This window comes from Narcine bancroftii, chromosome 10, assembly GCF_036971445.1.
Source record: "Narcine bancroftii isolate sNarBan1 chromosome 10, sNarBan1.hap1, whole genome shotgun sequence".
Classification (NCBI taxonomy): domain Eukaryota; kingdom Metazoa; phylum Chordata; class Chondrichthyes; order Torpediniformes; family Narcinidae; genus Narcine; species Narcine bancroftii.
The window spans coordinates 105,152,954-105,172,046 of NC_091478.1; positions in this window are offsets into that span (position 1 = coordinate 105,152,954).

A 19,093-nucleotide genomic window follows, 5' to 3' on the forward strand; every position below is an offset into this window, starting at 1 on the left:
TTTAAGATGAACTGAATATGCTTAGAGTACTCATGATGTCAAATATAAATATATTTTCAACTTGATTGGAAAAATATTCTTTCATGAATACCTGCTGAAGATCAAGATTCCTTTATCACCCTTTATAGATTTTCCTTGGTTTACCCTAGAAAGGCCGACGAAGAGGCAACACCTCTCCAGTGCCGCTCTCAAGTAGAAACAAAAGAGTGTGCTTGGAGACATTGAGTTTCTGTGCATCCCGCTGCCTCCTCCGATGCCCCCACCTCCTGGCATCCCATAACCTCCATGGCTGCATAGCCTCCTGTCTGAGCATTGAACCCGAGCTCAAGACATTCAAGACCCTCTCTTTGGTCCCTGGTTCCGAATTCCTGATGCAATTAGGAAGCTCTCAACATCCGAAGCCCTTCAGGGGCCCCACTCACTATCCGCACTTTCCCAGAAGTCAGTCAACACTGCTCGCTGCTCCACCTCTGGGGTCTCTTAGTGCCTCCTACGAAGGGAGTTTTCTCATTTTCCCGCTCAATGACCATGCCCCAGCCAGTTGCTCCCTCAAAGCCTGTTACACTCGTAGTCTGCATTGCATGGCATGGGTGCTGCCATCTTGCGCACGGGCCGCCATAGCTAAAGTAAAAGAAATGCTGCCAGCTCCATTCTACAGGCAGTTTAAGGCTGCAATGGGATATCAGGCGAATTGGTCAGCAAATAAGACCCTGTGGAGGAGCTGATAAACACATCTCTGGTGCCGGATTTCTCCAGATCCACACCAGAACCAGTGCAGTTTTAACAGCAGCTGCAGATTAGTGGTATACTCTGTCATCTGCAGGGCCATATAAGAGGGATCAAAATCCTTTTCAGATTTCCAAAATTCAGATTTTCAGATTTCAGATATATTGTCAGAGTACATACGCGATGACATCATATACAACTCGGAGATTCTTTGTTTCAGTGGGTGCGGCAGAATCAACACTTAATGCTAGTGCAAAAAATAAACTGTAAACAACATATACATGTAAACAAATAAAGAACTGTAAATGAAATGAATGTAAACAAACTGGCCATGTAATACAGAGAGAATAAAAAATTCAATGAAGTGCCCAAGTACGAGTCCTTAAATGAGTCCCCGATTGAGTTTGTTGTTGAGGAGACTGATGGTGGAGGGGGAGCAGCTGTCCCTGAACCTGGTGGTGCGAGTCTTGTGGCCCCTACACTCCTTTCCTGATGGCAGCAGCGAGAACAGAGCACAGTGGAGATCTGGGTGAAAATGGAAACAGGGGATACCCGACATCTGTGGAAAGGCCTCAATCCCAAAACCTGCGACAAAACCAAGTCCAAACCTTTTAATTCTGTTTCTCTCCTCACAGGTACTGCCTAATTGATTGATCGCCCACAGTATTTTCTGTTTCTCATCCACTCAAAATGTCACCTGCTAAAGTGCTTCACCGCAGAGAAAATAAATGCAACCACAGCTGCTTAGGACAATGCTGAGACCAAATTTGGAGAAATACGAAGCTTTCATCTCCTTAGTTATGTTGGAACTAACACACCAAAAGCAATTCAGAGTCAGTTTCCTGAATTAAGTTTACAATTTAGAAATTACACCAACATTCTGTGGAGTTTAGAAGTATGAGAGGGGATTTTTTTGAAGATGGAAGCATTAAAACAGAATAGACAGGAAAGACTCAAAGGGTCAGGCAGCATTCATGAGAGATGAGTCAGAGTCAATATTTCAGATAAAGATCAAGATCAAGATTCAATTTCTTATCATTATAATAAAAAAGTGTCCCATTACATGAAATTCTCTTTTGCCTTCTGCAAGGCAGACAGATTCACCACTAGCAGGAATTACCTAAACGCCTCCTAGAGTCAGAGACAGAAAAACAAAAGAGAGTTTCCCCAGAGTCACCAAGTGTCCATAGATTTTCCACCAGTCCTTCCACAGCCCACGCAGCGACACAGAGTCCAGTCCAAACCATCGGTGACCCGACCTCCAGATCCAAACCTCCGATTTGGACAGGGACCCTTCAGCACCTTCAGCACCTCTTCACATCCCAGTTCTGATACCTGGTACCCCTCTGGCCAGTTCAAGCCAGTCTCCGGCAGTCCGCAGCCCTGCGCGTCTCCCATCAGCAGTCTCCATCAGCCCGCAACTTCCATGGGTTCCTCGCCTCGAGTCACCAGCAGCTCACCGTTTGCACTGGTCCCTCAGCCGCAGAACTTCCTCACTGGTCCGCTGCCGTGGTCACCATCCCCGCGGGTTGTCTCCTCCGTTTCTCCTTCTCAGATGGTGCGTGATCTTCCCGTCCTGCTGCTCCAGTCCTCCACTTCCCCGGAATCTGCAGCCTCTCATGGCTGCTGCCAATTAATGGGCAGTGCCATCTTGGGGGAAGACCCCGAGGTCATGGGATCTCAAATAAAACCACTGTTGGCTCCTTCAATGGGCCATTTCAAGCCCATGTGGAATCAACAGCTGTTGACTGGGAGACTGACCGCATAGGAGAGCTGCATCTCCACTCTCTCGCTCCCCGCGGGACTGATCCGGAAGCAGCGCTGCCATTACAGCGCCTCCGGCAGTGCCGCCATCTTGAATTCTTTGTTTTTCAGCAGAACTGGGAAAAATTAGAAATGAAACAAATTTTTATCTTGCAGAGAAATTGGGGAGTGGGCAGATTGGCAGAAGGTATAGGTGAGATTGACTGGACAGATGGAAAGTCTAAATGTCAGAAGTGATGAAGGTGCCAGATTCAAGAGATTAATTGAATATGACCAGTAACAGGAGTATTTTGCTTTTAGATTCTAAGGAAGATTGAAAGGATAAATTCCGAGAGGATGTTTCCTGGAAGAAATTAAAACCCGAGGGGCATAGTTTCTGAATAAACACCCGCAGGTGGAGACTCTCTGTCAGCCTTACGGTGGATAAAACTTAAAGAATTTCATGTATGCTATATTCTAAGTGTAGTATTATGTGACAAGAATGGAATCTTTACACCTTTACCCTCCTCCTTTTAAGAGATAAGGAGGAATCTCTTCTCACAGAAGATTGAATGAAATGGTCCATTACAGAGAAGTGTTGAGGCAGAATTAAGGCCAAGGTGGATAAAATTTCATTTATAGGGGAGTCAAGAGTTATGGGGAATTTTCAACTTCAAGAAGTTGAACCTGAGGCCAAAATCAGATGGTCCATGATCTTATTGAATGGAGGAGGAGGCTTGAAGGCTTTCATGGTCTACACCTGCCATTATTGATATTGTTATGTTCCCAGCATGGAAAACTGAATAGAAACAAATGATTCAGATATTAAAACAGTATTTCTAACATTTTGGATAACACAGTACCTCTGCAGAATAGTTTAATGTAGAATACACGCAGAAGTGGTATAAATAGAACACTTTATTGCTGGATTGGTAATGAAGTCCACTTTATTCATGATATAAATTTGTAAACAACAACAAGGAGTTCCTATCCTGTAGTTAACATACTTGCCCATTAAAACATGGAAGGAATGCTTCTTCTGGTACAAACATAGTATATATTTATATATTTATTTATAGGCTTCTTTAAGAGAAAAAATAAAGCTAAGAAAAATAAATGAAGTATGTATAGTTCCTGTTTATTTTCTCTTTTTTCAAAACTATGCCTTACCCACAGTTCCTGCTGACTTTTCTTTCGATGCTGGGGTTTGGAGAGAGCAAGACCCTTTCAATTAGCTTTCTTACTCAAAGCCAGAGCTAGATGAATAAAAACCCTTACCTTATTGAATTTGAGGTGTCAGTGACAGGCCAGCCAAGCGAAGAATAAAGTTCTTCTCCAATCATGTGCCAACCTCTCTTACTGCTTCATCAATCCCTATATTTTCCACTTTCCACGTCAATCATCCATAAAATGTCTGGGCAAGATTGCACACTCAGTTCTCAACTCGTATTGGGTTTGCTCTGTGCTGTGGTCTCACATCCACAAGGTACTTATTTAATGTAAGTTTATTAATGTGGCTTGGCTAGGCTACAAATTTGAACTTCAAGGGTCAATGTTTTTATCCACTCCTTTCTCTCTTTCTTTTCTTTGGCTTGGCTTCGCGGATGAAGATTTATGGAGGGGTAAATGTCCACGTCAGCTGCAGGCTCGTTTGTGGCTGACAAGTCTGATGCGGGACGGGCAGACACGGTTGCAGTGGCTGCAGGGGAAAATTGGTGGGTTGGGGTTGGGTGTTGGGTTTTTCCTCCTTTGTCTTTTGTCAGTGAGCTGGGCTCTGCGGTCTTCTTCCAAGGAGGTTGCTGCCCGCTGAACTGTGAGGCGTCAAGATGCACGGTTTGAGGCAAGATCAGCCCACTGGCGGGGGTCAATGGGGCAGGCACCAAGAGATTTCTTTAGGCAGTCCTTGTACCTCTTCTTTGGTGCACCTCTGACACGATGGCCAGTGGAGAGCTCGCCATATAACATGATCTTGGGAAGGCGATGATCCTCCATTCTGGAGACGTGACCTACCCAGCGCAGTTGGATCTTCAACAGCGTGGATTCGATGCTGTCGGCCTCTGCCATCTCGAGTACTTCGATGTTAGGGATGAAGTCGCTCCAATGAATGTTGAGGATGGAGCGGAGACAATGCTGGCGGAAGTGTTCTAGGAGCCGTAGGTGATGCCTGTAGAGGACCCATGATTCGGAGCCGAACAGGAGTGTGAGTATGACAACGGCTCTGTATAAGCTTATCTTTGTGAGGTTTTTCAGTTGGTTGTTTTTCCAGACTCTTATGTGTATTCAGAGCCAGCTCTTCAGCGCTTGACGTCCTGTTTTGCGGAAACTGCCAAAATGTTTTATCCACTACATAGTTCAGTATCTCACCTGAACTAACACTTTGGTTGTAACCAAACTGATTATACACCTTTCTGCAATAAAGCTTTCATTGCTGTATCAGTTCCTTCTGTCCACTCATTGCAATCACATCATAAACCTTTAAGGCTTGTTTTTTTTCCAGATCAGGGCTTTAGAGAGAATTGGCTGGAAAAGATAGAAAACCTTAATTCTACCGTCATTCTCATAAAATCTTCGACATACTTCAATGGTTCAAAGTTCATTTCACTCTCACGTAATAATAATGCTTGAAAAATGTAATGTGTGTGATATACTTCAACTTTTGACCATTGTAAGGTGAACATGAGGATTACATGGGACCCTTACAAAAAGAGAAAAAAGCAAAAGAGAGTCCCTGCAGAGACACTGATGTCCATGGATTCAACATTTTTCTAGTTTTTAGCTTTGAAAAACTCATTTGTTGCTTTACCAATATGTTTGGGATCATTGTCTTGCTGTAGGATAAATTGCCGTCCAATGAGTTTGGGTGCAATTGCTCGAATTGAACAGATAGGATGTTTCTATATATCTCAGAATTCATTTTGTTACTGCCATATTGTATATCTATCTATATATCTATATTTATCCATCTATACATACACACGTACGCTGCTGAAGATCCAGCTGCGCTGGGTGGGTCACGTCTCCAGAATGGAGGACCATCGCCTTCCCAAGATCCTGTTATATGGCGAGCTCTCCACTGGCCACCGTGACAGAGGTGCACCAAAGAAAAGGTACAAGGACTGCCTAAAGAAATCTCTTGGTGCCTGCCACATTGACCACCGCCAGTGGGCTGATCTCGCCTCAAACCGTGCATCTTGGCACCTCACAGTTCGGCGGGCAGCAACCTCCTTTGAAGAAGACCGCAGAGCCCACCTCACTGACAAAAGGCAAAGGAGGAAAAACCCAACACCCAACCCCAACCAACCAATTTTCCCCTGCAGCCGCTGCAACCGTGTCTGCCTGTCCCGCATTGGACTTGTCAGCCACAAACGAGCCTGCAGCTGACGTGGACTTTTACCCCCTCCATAAACCTTCGTCCGCGAAGCCAAGCCAAAGAAGATATGGGTCGGGACAACATTGAGGGCTGAAGGGCCTGTATTGTGCTGTGTTGTCCTATATTCTATACACATGTACAGTGTGTATATATATTTATATATATATGTATGTGTGTGTGAGTACATGTGTAATTATATATTCATGCATACATACACACAAACATATATACTGTCTATCAATATATATTCAGAGTTCTGCTACCTATCACTATTCCTGGTGGGTTCAATACCATGACATAATTCAAGCTGTCTATCCAAAATAGCTTTTGATTTTCCATCACCTATTTGAAGTCCCATTTGAGTGGCATGCCCCAGAGGAAACACAATGACTGATAATTGACATGAATGGTCTTTGCCACTTACACCAATTTTAAAGTTAAGTCTTGGCTTCAATTCAAATGTACTTTTTGATCAATTTGATTAAAATATGAGAACATGTAGTCTCCTTTGCTCATCCCAGTGAGTGTAATTCAAATTCACCAGATGTAATTGATGATAGAAATTAACCGAGAAACAGCTGCAGACTGAGACAATATATAGCTCAAGAAGGTAAAACAATGGCACCACAACTATTATTACCCAAGAGGACCACAAAACCCAGCAGCAATAGAAATTCACTGAGACAAATGGTCACTTAAACAAAAGTTACTTTTAATGTTCTTGAAACATAAAAACAGGATCAAACTCTAACTTATTACTATTAACTTAACCTCCTTCTAATTCTAAGTGCACGTTTATGTAATGTGTGTAAGTCCAGAAAAGTTCTTTGATTCACAGTCCAATCTTACTTCTCACTCCTCCAAGTTCATTGATTGCAGGCAATTTTTATACTGTGCAAAGAATTTAACATTTATGAATTTCACCAGGCTTTGGTGATTGAAAGGTAATTGGTTACTGCTTGTCAGTTTCAGAGAGAGATTTGTTGCTTGTTGGACACCCATAACTGATTCCTTCCAATCAGCCACTTCAGTGTCTTGCTGAAGAAACTTGCCCCCTTAGAGTTTTCCAGATGATAACCTATTTCTTTCAGGTCACCACAGAGTTTCTTTTTGTTTCCCTTATTCCAAGTGAAACATTATGCAGCCAGTCCTCTCCTCTTGTATGGACCACAAGGGCTTTGAACAGGCTGAGCACAACCCATCTTCCAAATGGGGGTTTTTCCACAAGCTTGCCAGCTTGTCCTGTTCCAGTCCCAGTTGCTTCTGAACTGTAGAACTGAATCCTCTCTCTCTCTCTCTCTCTCTCTCTCTCTCTCTTTTGCCAAACTCTTGCATTTTGAATGAGATCTGTTTTGAAGGGTTTGTACCTGTGAGTGACCTGACTAAAGAAAAACCTGCCACATTTTATCTACTTTAAAACATATCTATATACAATATAAAATATAACATAATCCATCACACAACATACTCCCAAAGGCAAGGGCATCTACAAAATTTGCTCTTTTTGTTTCAGCACCATCAATTACTTCAAAGACTAGTTGTAGAGAAACTGATAGGCTTTTATTAACTCCAGAACTGACGTCCATCCATGCTGGTTGACTGTCCTGGACTGAAGAGGGAGCTGTGGCACAGTCACCTTTATTCGGGGTCCAGTGGAAGGAGCCTCAGGCACAGTCAGCACAGGGCGTGTCCTAGCCCATCCAAACCTATACACAGTGGTTTACCACACTCATCATTCTTTGTGAAGGAAATGAAAAATTTACTTTGCAAATTAGTCCTCATTACCTATTTCACCCTCCTCTTGAGATCCATTAAAATCAAATGCTCGTGCACATTCCTGAAATCTTGTTTGAAAAGTAACTTTATTTTTAAATGGGTGTGTTTCTTATATGCATATTCTCCTGCCAAAAACAATGACTGTTAAACTAACAATTAAAAGAACATCTTGGAACAAGTTGCCTCCATATTAGGGCGGCATGGTTAGTGTAGCAGTTAGCACAATGCTGTAAAAGCGCCAACGACCTGAGTTCGAATCTGATGCAGGACTGAGGACTTCAGTTATGAGAAGAGATTACATAGACAGCAATTGTTTACGCTGAAGCAAAGGAGGTAAAGGGGAGACCTGATCGCGGTTTGAAAAGTTACGAGAGGCATAGATGGTCGCAGTCTTTTTTTGCAGGCAAAGAGGGTCTAAAAACTCAAATGCCTAGGTTTAAGGGGAAAATTTTAAAGTGGATCTGAGGATCAAATTCTTCCCACAATGTGTGGTGAGTTCATGAAACAAACTGCATGGAGGTGGTAGAAGCAGGTACTGTTTACATGACATTTGGACAGATACAGGAATAGGAAAGGTGCAGAGGGATATGGATCAAATCCAGACAAATAGGATTAACAGAGATCGGCTGAAGGGCTTTGTTCGTAATGAATCCATGAATTGCTACAACATGGAAATGGACTTTCCGCTACAGGTATTCTAAAGCAGAGCTTGACTTTCACTTATTTAACCACACTGTTCAAATCTCTCTTCAATCTCTATTCAAATATCAAATCCAATTTTGAGTATTGCCATGGAGTGAGGGGAGGGAGTGAGGGTTAATCTTGTGCCTCTTGCACTGACAAATTTCCCAGCAGGGAGCCTGAGAACTCCCCCCCCCCCCCCCCCCCAAAACCGAAAAGCATTTGGAGGTAACAACCAATTTATATGCTCTGAAGCAGGTCAGCTACAATTTAAATAATTTAATGAAGTTTGACCTGAGCTGGTTCCATCAGTTTAACACTGGCCAGGCCAAGGGAGGTGATGACAGCATTAGGGGGATGGTAAGTGCCTTTAGAATGGTGCTAGAAAGAGAAGCATGGGTGTTTCTCCCCACTAACCCTTCAAGCTCACCTTCTCTTCTTGATTTGGACACCCCTGCCTTCCCAATCCAACCTCTCCGATGCAAAGAGTCCACAATTATGGGTCAGATCCCACAGGTCTGGGCCTGTAATGTGTTTGAGCTCTTCTTCAGTTGCCTATGTCTCCATGCCAATTTGCTTGGTAAAGGGTCATGCCCCCACCGCCTAACACCTACCATTCCCCCCATCATTAATGATACCTTCTCACATCTCAACTAACCTTTCAGATATTTTAAGCTCACTTGACCTTCTTATTTCCAATTTTGGCGTCAATTGCCTGGACTTCCCCACTCCCCTCACTCACTCCAACCTCACCTCGTCCAAATGTACAGCAGCCCATTCACTTCACACTATCTCCAACCTGGTCATCAAATCTGCAGACAAGGATGGTGCCACTATAGTTTGGTGGACTGAGCACTTGCTTTTGAAGGTCATGCAACAGCCATTGGATACCTCCTCACTTTGGCCCCTGGGCCATGATCACAGGTTCACTGCCTCCCACACCTTCACAGATGTCATCACATTAAGAAATCTTGCCTCCACATCCTCCAACCTGAAGGTGCCCCAACCCCAGTCTTTCCATTTCTTTCTCCTAACCAAGATCCACAAACAGGACTGTTCTGGTCAGCTTGTTGTTTTTGTCTGCTCTTGCCCAGCTGAACGTACCTTCCCATATCTTGACTTTATTCTGCTTTCTCTTATCCAATCCTTTTCCATCCATCCATTTCAATGTAGATGGGAAGGCCTGGCATCACAATGTTTTGGACCTCACATGAATGAGATCAGACAGTCAATGGCCTGGCAGTTCCTACTATCTGCCCATTGCTTGTGGAGTGTGAATATAACCTTGATTCCTATTGAACAAAACACAGCAATACCACTTAAACAATATCCAAGTCAGGGTGAACATGATCCTTCCCAACTCTGGTCTCTGCAGGAGACCTTCACTTGCGAATTGATATTGTTGTCAGTTTTTCTGCACAAATAGAAGCCCTTCTCCAGATCCTATACTCTGCTTCTCTGATAGTCTTTGAGCAAGTTTCTGTTTGGATGTTCCCCACAATACTTGGCCCTTCTGAAATCTCCTTGTTTTGAACCTCCCAGATTCTTTGTCACTAAATATTACAATGCAAAACAATCACAACAATTTTCCACCACATACTGTTAGTAGGGCGACTAAATTCAAATTCAAGTAATTAAATAAACCTCGAATTTTAACAAGAAGAAATAACGAAACCATATGACAAAGCTTAAATCAAATTCTCCAACTCTGAATAACTTGATTTTTTCTTTCTAAATCACAACTGACCACTTCCCATTATCATTCTTCTGTGATTTTGACTCAGGTTTTCTCTTTTCATTAGAGTTATTGAGTCATCAAGTGGTACAGGATGGAAAGAGGCCCTTCAGCCCATCGTGTCTTTTCTGACCATTGTCCAGCTGTACTAGCTCCACTTGCTTCAAGTTTGTTCATCCGACTGTACATACTGCACCACCAGTAACAGTGATTCTCTGGATCACAGTGCACACACATAATCTATAGCACATAGTAATCACATATATACCTACAGATATAATTTAAAATAAATACATATAAATACTTTGGAATCATTTACATGGTAACAGGATACTGTTCACCCATCTAATAGCCTTCAGGAAATAAATCTCTTTCCCAGCCTTGCAGCCCCGATTTTGATGCTCCAGTACCTCTTTTTGATGGTAGTGGGTCAAGTGCTGAATGGAAAGGGTACTCAATAATCCTTTGAGCCCTATTTAACCAACACTTCTGGTGTTGCCCTCATTCGAGGAAAGGGAAACCCTAGAGATCTTCTCAGCCATTTTCATGATTGCTCTAATTTGACTTTCAGTCCAATGGTGCAACCAGACAGGGCTGCTCTTGTGAAAGATGGGGGAAGGTATTACTTGCATATTGCTCAGGAGGGAGATGGAGATGGTGTTTTGGGTTGAGACCCTACATCAGGACTGAGAGTGCCAAGGTGAGATAGCCAGAATAAAAAAGGGAGATGAAGGGATGTAGGCTTGGGACCAAACTTGTCAACATCTCTTTGTCTCCATGGGTGCTGTTTGACACATTGAGCTCCTCTTGCAGCTTGTTTTTTTTTAAACTTGAATTTAAGGTGGCTTACCAAATAATAGAGGTTACAGCATGATATATGATGACATTTGTGAGACAATTTAGCATAATATATCAAGCTACACCATATTGTTCTACTCTAGTCAATCAACATTAAACACCTTTTACAGTGAGCTTGACCCTTCAAGCACACAGAACTCCAATACATCTATCAAGCAAGTCAACGTCTGGCATTTATTATAAAGGAAATCCCACACCCACTGGGCTACAGGTTGAACTAGTTACAAATTCATTTCAAATTAGAGCCCTCTGTATTTCTGAGGTCAACTGGTCCACCTCACACAACGTGCCAAAGGAGCAAGATTGCAAGTTAAGACTTAACCCTTTCAAGACGTGTGTCTTTCCCTCATTCATTTGACAAATAAAGGGTTTTTTGGTTTTTTTTAACAGGTGTATTCTCTGGTGTTTGTATCCATTCAAGATGGAATTTAAGGAGGTAAATTTGGGAGGAAAACGCAGTTGTAACAAATTTACAGCCAGTAAATGGCGACTAAATGCTTTAATGATGGTCAATGTTTGTCCCGATAAATTCTCACTGGCACTCTTTGTTCCACCATTCTCCTTGCTTGTTTCACCAAACTGTGCTAGATTGGGTTGCGCTCAAAATGAGTATCTCTCAACCTGTAGATGCTATGGAATTTTAGATTCTCCATCTTATCATTAATTTCCTTGGCACCAAGTCTGCATCAATCACACATAAGAGGGTACTTCCAATAAAGTGATTGAGTGTGATTATACATTACAACTGTGAATCGTTGCAATGTCCAGTAACCCTTCAAATCCTGCATCAGAGATGCTAAAGAATGAAGGCTGTGCAAATATCTGCTTTGAATCCTGGAGGCATTACTGCGCAGTTAACTGAACAATAGAAGAAGCCCTCAAGATGATTTATGAACAGGGTAAGTAGGACACTGGCAAATAAAAACAACATGAATGCTCTTCCCAAAACTGTGACAGGTGCAAGAAGTTAATTCTGTTTTCATTTTAGCGGAGTGTGTGCTATTAATCTATGAGGGCTTACAGAGCAGACACAGGCAATATGATTGATTAATGCACAAAAATGCTGGAGAAGCTCAGCAGGCCACACAACATTCTTTGAGCAGCAAAGATAGTGTGTTTCATTTCTTTGCTGCTTAAAGAATCCTGCATGACCTGTTGACTTTCTTGATCCCTTTTGTGCATTGAACAATAATCTCAGCATCTGCAGACTTTCTTGTTTCACATGATACCGTTAATTAGCCTTTATTGAGTTTAATTGACATAATTGGGCATCCATAAATCTGTCCTATATTTGTCTTTAAGGGAATAAGTATTTTTAAAAATGATCAGTGTGGAAAAACAGTCAGACCTTGGAGTCCAAATCCATACATCTCTCAAGGTTGCCATGTAGGTTATAGGATAGTTTATAAGGCTGGTGGTATGTTGGTCTTCATTAGTCATAGGGTTGAGTTCAGGAGTCGAGAAGTCATGTAACAACTCTACAAATTTCTGGTGAGACCACACTTAGAATATTGTGTTCAATTCTGGTCACCTCATTACAGGAAGGATGTGGAAGCTGTGAAGAGGGAGCAGAGGAGATTTACCAGGATGTTGCCTGGATTGGAAAATATGTCTAATAAGGCAAGGTTAGCAGAGCTGGGACTTTTCTGTTTGGAGTGAAGAAGGATGAGAGGTAACTTAATAGAGGTCTACAAGGTTATAAGAGGCAGAGATAAGGCAGACAGCTAGTACCTTTTTCCCAGGGTGGGAGTAGCAAACACCAGAGGGCATCTGTACAAAATGAAGGGAGGAAAGTTTAGGGAAGACATCAGGAGTAATTATTTTTACACAGAGAGTTACGGGATGCCTGGAATGCATTGCCAGGGGAGGTGGTAGAAGCTGGAACAATCGGGACATTTAAGAGACTTAGGGATATGGATGAAAGAAAAGAGGGTTACTAGGCAGGGAGGGTTTTGTTTTTTTTTGTTTGCATATGTTGATCAGCACAACATTATGGGCTGAAGGACCTGTTCTCTGCTGTAATGTTTTATGTTCTATGTAAGAAAGACTGTATTTAGACTACTATGAACTGAATGGGTGATGTAAATGTTTTATATTTAAGGTGACAGTGGATTCTGATGACTGCAGTGTTCTTTCTGACATTTATGGACCCTGAATTTGGGTGCGCCAGAGGTTAATTCTGCAGAATAATATTTATCATGAAGTAGGATGATCACTACATCTTGTAGACAACAAACCTGATTCAAAATCTCCAGCCACTCACCTCTTAAGGTTCGATGGAGTGCAAATTAGTTTTACAGTTCAATGGAAAAAAAAATTGCATTGAATAAATAGTGGGCTTCTGATATGCTATCTTACCAGGAAAGATGATGTTATGTTACTGTTCTTTTGCTATGGTGAGACACAGTTCTGGAAATCCCCATTCATTGGGGAATTATCTTCATGGCTTGGTCAGTAGCAATCTGAGAATATGGCTTGCTGTCGCCTTTGAAAGGACAATTAGAATTGGGCATTAAATGGCTAGCCTGTAACTTTATCTTGCGCATAAATGAGTGACAAAAGAAACCATCTTCTAACCATTTTCAGATATCACACTTCAGATTTTCTGCCGGACAAGCCTTCCTCAATGGCCTTCCTTATGACGTTCAGTCTGACCCAGATGTTGACACAGATTCAATGAGACCACCCAAACCTTGCTGCAGAGAGCTTCTCCTGGAGCTAATTAAACCAGAAAGCCCAGGAACAAGCATAATTTTACTCAAAGATACCCATTGAAAGTTTTACTTCCTCATACATGATTGGAAACTTCAGTAGTTTTGAATACAAAGAGACAACCTTTATGCAAGTTCTTTGTGATCTGGTCAGCAGTTGAATGGAGAGAACAGGTCACCCAAATTACTGCACCCAATATAAGCAATTTCAAGAAGCTGTGTTTCTGACATTTTTGTCAAGATTATAATCCATCAGGACAAAAGCAGTTCACCTACCTTATCTAACAGAGCATGAAAGTTCCAGTCGAGAGTATCAACTCCGAATTCCATACCTTGTTGCTTGATGATGTAAGATTTTAATGAATTTAATTGATGAGAAGAGTAAACCCAGTGCTCTGATCAGAGTTAAGAAACTGTAAAGATTTTAAGAGTCCAGTCAATCTTGTCAATAGAGCTCCTGCTGGTGGTAATACAGCAGGATGTGTATAAAAATGAGATCAAGCCAGCATAAATATTTTCATTGTGCGCAATAGCAACATGAGATGGACTGGGAGAAGTGGAACATCTCCAAATACACAGGCAGTTAATTTCTACCACATGAAAGGAAGTCCAGTTAATGACTGTTTTACGTATTTCATGTTATTTTAATGATTTTAATTACTGATTATTAATTCTTAATTTTATGATCAATTTCTTTATCTTTTAGTTCAGTAACTTCTAACAGTTTTTAAGTGTATTTTCTTTGAGAACATTGAAATGCTTTTATAATTCCTTAACAATCTTGACAGGAAGTGAGGTGTAACCTCCCCAATGCACATAGTCAAAAGTAATCTGGCTGAACCCTCATTGAAGTTTTGTAGGAATTCAGAAGGCCAGGATTGTTGGATCCATGTATCAGACGGTGACAGGCAATTCTGGATAATAAATTGATTCGAGCACATTGTGGCCCATTACTTTAAGAAGGACAGCTGGAAAATGGTATCACTGTGGTGGTAGTGAATAAGCTGCAGCCTCTCAGCAATGGTGTTCATCCATGACCTCTGCCACTCTCTGCAGGCAGCTCACACTCTGTGAGAATCCCCTGGGTTCTCTAATTTTTCTGCCGCATCCCAAAAAACTACTGGTCGATGGGTGAATTGACCTCTGTAAATTACTCCCAGTGTAGGGAATTTACCAATAATTTGGAAAATTTCAGGTAACCATGTTCTCTTTTTGTGCCACATTTTGAGGTCATCCACCTGTAATATCAACTCATTCTCTTTTCTTTCTTCATAGATGCTGTCTGATTCACTGAAGAATTCTTGAATTCTTGTTTGCTTCGTACTTCCAGCTGCCTTTTGCATGTCACAATTCCCACCTGTTCATTTGTTTCTTTTCTCTCTTTAAGAGCTGGCACAGAAACAAATCTGTTACCCAAACAATCTTGGTCTGCCTCCTGTCACAGATATTCCTTCTCCAACCCTTGTCCTCTCTGTATGTTCACGCAGGCTTGGTTTCTCAGTTCCGATGTAGGGTCACTGACCTCAAACTTTGACTTTACTTCTCTCTTTACAGATGCTGCCTGACCTGCCAAGTGCTTACAGCATTTTGTGTTTTTGTTTCTGGAGCTTCCGTCATCTGGAAAATCTGGAGCAGAAGACCCATGAGAAAGTCACCGCACACAAGTTCCCCACCATTATGTGCTGAATGAGAATAATCAGTTTATTTTTTTGTTACTGGCCCTCCAAGCGAGCTACTTCACCACATGGACTGCAGTGATTAAAGGAGGTAGCTCATTACCATCTTCTGAAAGGTAGTTAGCAATGACATCCTGACAATGAATACCCTCTATCCTAAAAAATAATTGGAAAAACTATCAAACTAAAATCAAATAAACATAGAAAACAAATGATTGTACGAAGGATTATTCTGTTAATTTGGATCTGAGGAACATAAATGGAATATTTTCTCCAGGCTGAGAATTTGTGGTTTGTGGAAGGAATTGATTTGCATAAATCATGTAGGGATATTAAAATAATTGAATTGGCCATTAATAAGAAGGGAGTTATATCAATGTTTATATTAACCTTGGAAATAATAATAATACTGGCATCTGCACGTGATTAAAATCATAAAGCCGTTCAAATGGGATAGAAACGGGGAAATTATTTGCTTTAATGTGGGGATGTGGTTTAAGAGCATAATATTAAAATCAGAGTTAGACCATTAAAGGATCAAATAAAAGACATATTTTCACACAAATATTACAAAAATCTGAACCCCTCTTTCCCAAATGGTGTTGGGTTCCCTGACCAATTAAAACTCAAAATTGAGACGAACAGTTTCTTGTCAGTTTGGACGTCAGGTGATAAGGACAAATTATTTCAGCTAAAAATCAACCATGGCCTTCGTGAATGGAGAAAGAATATGGAGGGCAGTATGAAAGATATTTCCAGGTGTCCAAGTCTAGCAGTCGGTGATCTCACCCATGGTAGGTCAACAAAACATAGCAGCAAGAAGAGGCTGCATCAGATGCACAAGTCTTCAGCAAGGAATTTTGCCAGGATCTATAAATGTAAGAGAACAATTGACCAAGTCTTGCTAAGGCGTGGCTGAGTATGCATAACAAGACCCCAATCCCATTCCAAAATGGGACGAAAGGTAAATTTAAAGTTGTCCATTTTAATTTAGAGTAGAGAGCTCCTTTAAATTGCTCTTGCAGACAATATGCAGTGAGGCAGGTGCTTCCTGTGCATGTGGTGATAATTGTCTCATTTGAGAACCAATTTAGCATCTCCTCATACTGCATGTATGGATTTTGTCTAGGCAAAGTGATTCGACATGGTATGCTATCCTGCGGCAAGCTTCAAGCATGTCCACAATTACTGGAAATAGCCCAAGTCTCAGGATCTGTGGAGATCAGGAGTGATAATAAATCACTTACTGCAGCAAATTGGAATGGTTGTATAATAATAATGGAACTCATGAGGAAGAGATTATTAATTTCAAATAATACCATGCAAAATTGAAAAATAGAACTCAATAAATTTGGTGATAGAGCTAATATCAGAACCTGATTATGATTCACAATAATAAAATTAACCAGTTCAGGTGAATACAATCAGTTCAGTAAAGTTGTTGGGTGAAAAGAGATTGACACTCACTTCCATTCTGACCTCTACAGTATAAATTCCTCTTCATGATCTCTGGGCAACTAAAAGTGGATAGTTACTTGGCTCTTCAGGTTACCTGCAAGAATTTTTGTTTTTAAATTACCCAGCTGGCTGCTGCAAGATATCAAATCAAGTTGGTGGCTGGTGTGTTTGCTCCCCTAGGGGTAAGTTCCAGTTGAATTCTCCAAAGTGATTTAAGTATTATATCAAAAACGGATGCTGTAAAATTAATGCAAGAACAGAAATACTCCATGCATTGTTCTAAAATGTTGTTTGTCTTCTTACTAGACTATGTAACAGATCTGAACATGTTCAACACACAATTGTTTACACTTGCGCCATAGATTTGGAATGACATCATGATGGCATATTGCTTCTGACATTGTAAAGAATGTATAATATTCTTTTCACTGTGGTCAGTATGAACTGACTGGATCCTAGCCTGGCAGGCCAGGGAATTTCAGATGGAAAAAGTGCACAAAGCAATCTGCCTGCCTGGCATTGCATCTCTGATCCTGTTCCTACTGTATCTGCTATCCAATCTTTACAAAGGGCGTGGCATCAATCTATCAAGGCCACATCACCTCCTAGACCAATAAACTAGAACCTTTCGGTGCAGGGAATAACTCTGCCCCCATTAAGCACCAAGCCTCTGGAAGTGCAGAGAGACCTAGGGGTACTTGTACACCAGTCTCTGAAGGCGAGCATGCAGGTACAGCAGGCGGTTAAAAAGGCAAATGGTATGTTGGCCTTCATATCAAGAGGGTTTGAGTCTAGGAACAAGGATACCTTACTGCAGCTGTACAGGGCCTTGGTGAGACCCCACCTGGAGTATTGTGTGCAGTTTTGGTCACCTTATCTAAGGAAGGATGTTCTTGCAATGGAGGGAGTGCAGAGGCGATTCACCAGGCTGATACCTGGAATGGCAGGAATGACTTATGAGGAAAGATTGCACAAATTGGGATTGTACTCGCTGGAGTTTAGAAGATTGAGAGGGGATCTCATAGAGACCTATAAAATTCTGGCAGGACTGGACAGAATGGATGCAGATGGGATGTTTCCAAGGATGGAAAAATCCAGAACCCGGGGCCATGGTTTGAGGATAATAGGCAAACCATTTGGGACCGAGATGAGGAGGAATTTCTTGACCCAGAGGGTGGTGAATCTGTGGAACTCATTGCCACAGAGGGCAGTAGAGGCAGGTTCATTAAATCTATTTAAGAGGGACTTAGATGTATTTCTTCGGTATAAGGGTATTAAAGGTTACGGAGAGAAGGCGGGGACGGGGTACTGAAATTTAAGATCAGCCGTGATCTCGTTGAATGGAGGAGCAGGCTCGAAGGGCTGAATGACCTACTCCTGCGCATATCTTCTATGTTTCTATTGGGAAAGATGTGGAAACTATGGAGAGGGTGCAGAGATTTTCCAGGAAGTTGCCTGGATTGGAAAATATGTCTTACTAGCAGGATACCTGGTGTTGCCTGGAAAATAAAACACTCAGTTGTTGGCTACACAGTTGAAACAAAATACCCAAAAAACTTCATGGTAAGTCTGCATAAATATATTTTTTCAAACAGAACATTTTGGCTGTAGTAAATGGTGTTGCCCTTCGGCTGGTGGCTTTTGTTTGCATTGCTTGGAGTCTTGCTTCTTCTTCCTCAGCTGATTCTTGTTTGATCAAGGAATGCCTGGCGGCATCAGCACTGTTGGTAACATTAAAATGTCATCCATCTTCTTCGGTCTACTTTGGGATTGTTCCTCAGTTTCCTGCTGCCTGCTCCTTCCTTGTCTTGAGGCCTGAGCACTGAGATGGGTGTATCACTGCTGTTCTGCTTCTAGCTGCCTGCTCCTTGCACGTCTGGAAGCATCAACAGTGAGGGGCGAGACTAATGTTCCTCTGCTGTCCCTCACTTCCTCCCTTGTCTAACTCTACGGGCTTGTGAAGAGCTTCTGCCAATGTTGCTTCACTTTTTTGGGCCCACAATGAACTGGACTTGGCCACTTGTTTTTATTCTGAATGTACATTGATGCACAGCCCTGTCACTAACTGAGGTGTCCCTGGTACAAATTCAATTTTTTTTAACTTTTGAAATATCTTATGACCTTAAAGGTTAAATTCAATGTGGTCATGACATTCAGCAACAAATGTTACTCCTACTGAACCCACTTGGACATTTAACTTGCATGGAGAACAGACAAAGAAGCAGACATACACGCACAAATATATATTAGATGAGGCAAGTAGCAGAGCAAGGTCCTTTCATGTTGGAGTGAAGCAGGACGAGACATGACTTAATAGAGGTTTATAAGATTATCATAAGCAGAAACAAGGTAGACAGCC